Genomic DNA, 3,087 nt, shown 5'->3' on the forward strand with positions numbered 1-3,087 from the left:
ATAAAGCGCCTGCAGAGCGATGCAGGATAGGGAAATAAACTGTTTACATTCACTATGATTATGTGTGATTATGAGATTTTATATTAGAATTTAGAAGTTTTCCCCTGTTCATGGAATAAAAAAGGGGCTCATATTAAAATATTTTTTGTCGATATGATGTGTAGGCCTAGTATATTTAGATAAAAAGCGGTTAAATACGTGAGAGCAGAGAAAAATTATGTTTCTTGCGTGACACCTCAACTTATTTGCCTTCGGGATGAGGGGTTCGGGGGGGCTTGGTTGTTGGTAGTGGCCGTCCTAGCTGAAAGTACCCCCCCTCCCCGCTACTTTTAACTGTTATAATTTTGAATTTATAATGTCACATCAAAAGATGTTAAACCTTTAAAAGTACACTTCTTTTAATTGCGAACGTTCCACAGGAATCCTTAAAGGCATGAAAATGAGTTACAATTATAATACATGTATAATTAACAATAACCGTCCTTATTTTTTTTTTTTTTATTTCAATAGTGATGATTGAAAAGTTCGGTGTTTAATAATTAATTGCTTATAATTTTTGGGGGGGGATTAAAATACTACTAGAACTCCCTCCTTTTCTGGTTTTAATTAGATTTTGAGCCTGCTATCAATATACTGTATTATTACTGGTGGACCTTCTAGACGTTTCTCTATTTGCTACATGTAGGCCTAAATTGTACTTGAAACTTCTTTGCCTTTAGCTAATAACTTTCCCACATCATTTTAACACGTAAAATTGTTAAATGAATTAGGATGTTGAAAATCTTTTTCTTAGGAGAGTTACATGTATCTCAAGATGGAATAAAACTTACATCTAATCAAAGGCAAGAAAATATAATAGTATTTTAATTCAGTATTTAGTCGTGATGGGTATAAGTGAGGTCATGGGAAAAATTATGTCAAAAGTCAAGATGCTTTAGACGTTGATGTACAAAGGGCTGTACTTATGCATATACAGCTTTAGCTGGTCCCATAATCCTGTATTTCTTTTAATGAATTTTTTTTTTCGTTAAGAAATCTGGTAAGGTATGCTAGTAAAAAAAAAATCCCGGTAAGTTTATTACCAAGAAATATAAGGAATTTCTGAAACGGAAATTACTTTCCTACAGGCCTGAAGTTCTTTATTTTTTTATTACACAGTCGATATTAGTCAAATTTAAGAATGTCACGCATCTTTTTTAAAAAGAGTAGCATGTCGGGGAATAAAAATAAAGTAATGTACAATTTAGATAAAGAAAATTAATGTTTGTTGAAGCATTGACAAACTTCATACCTTTATATAACGAAATCAACAAAAACTGCACAAAAATACAATCGTGACAATTATACAATTAATTCTTTTAATAGATTGCCTCAAGTTAGCATCCACTACTTTAAAATTAAGCCGTTGTTCTTCAGGAAAACAAAATGATGCAAAATATTATAGACTTTTCTTTATCTAGAGAAATGGCCTTTGGAGAAAAGAATGGCTGAAATTTTTAAAGTTTGTTAAATATATGTGCATGATCATATGTGCATTTAGGACCCTACATTGTAATTTTATGCGAAAAGTGCAGACGTTTACTACACGGGGATCTGCGTACATATAAACAAAAAAGGAAAAAAAAAGTTTTATGTAATGAATATTATAACATTATTTAATAAATGCCTTTGTATAGTACGTTGGATTGCAAATTTCACATAAAAACTCATCAAGACTATTAAATACAGTGTTGATTTCACATTGATCTATTAAGTAATTCTGATTTAATATAATTATACACGACGAGAATTTAGATCTAATCAATACCTATAGAAAATTATTTAATTTCTAAAGAGCATGGTTTTTTTCAAATCAGTAATGAAAATTGAAATAAAAATTCTAAATAGTTCGTTCTTTCATTGAATATTTTAAAATAAATGTATGTTATTTTATAAATATGTTCTCTTGTATAACTTTGTTTATGAAATATACAATTTTTTAATTGATAAAAAAACACAAATCGTCATCTTAATTCAAACGAATTTTCGGTCGGAGGCTGTGTGTGTACATGCTCGACAACAGCCCATTGTTCCCTTTAGGTAGAAAACCGTCTCAATTCACATAGAATATACAAAAAATACACAGTGACAGGTGTCTTCGCGGCACGTGTCTCCACCTGATATGGCACGTGAGGACAGGTGCCCGTAGTTATTACACAGGCCGACTATAGTGATTTTTTCAAGTGTGGTTTTATTATTATTTTTTTTTTGAGGGGGGGGGGCTTCTCTAGGAAAAAATGAAAAGCAATCCACCCACCCCCAATAATAATAATAATTTATTGAATAAAAAAAAACAATCTTACTAAAGTAAAATACTAGTATGATAATACTCAGCCCCCAACCAATTCGATGGATTTTATCTGACCAGTTTACATTGATCTCTATGTAACCATACTTACTCTTCTATATTTTGTTTTTTTTTTAAAGGTCAGACGATACGTTTCCCATTAAGTATCTGTTTTGTGAATCTTCATATTAATGTATAATAAATTTGTATAAAAATCTTTATTACTTTCTAAACTGGTTTTTAATAATTTGAAACACTAAAAATGTAATTGTGACAAACCAACTGAAGAATTTTTTCCTGAAGGATTACCCCGGTATATAAGAGATGCCAACCTCTGGTATCTCACACAAAATGCCTTGTAAGGTACCTTGAGTTTTTGTGAATACATGTTATAATGTAAAAAAAGTAAGTCTTCAATGTCAAAATATTGGAAAAAATTATAATTATATTATTGAGGAACGTCTCATCTGTCCTTAATCACTACATTTTATATAATCGCAACTTGACATATTTCTTTATTTACTTTTTTATCGATCTTTTTACCTTTTCTGTAAATAATATCATTAAAGGTGCCCTTCGCTCTTGCATTTTTTTCAAAGGAACATTCAACATAGACAGCTTACAAGAAAGTGGGATCGGAAATGATTTATATCTACATAACTGCACTTAATTTTCTCTATTCCATTTCATGCATTCTATACGAGTTTACCAAAACTTATTTGATAAATTTTTAATATTAAATTGCGTTCACGGTGCTGAAA

The sequence above is a fragment of the Saccostrea cucullata genome, unplaced genomic scaffold (genome assembly GCF_032062105.1).
Source record: "Saccostrea cucullata isolate Sc308-1 unplaced genomic scaffold, CSIRO_AGI_Scuc_v1 ctg6139, whole genome shotgun sequence".
Lineage (NCBI taxonomy): Eukaryota > Metazoa > Mollusca > Bivalvia > Ostreida > Ostreidae > Saccostrea > Saccostrea cuccullata.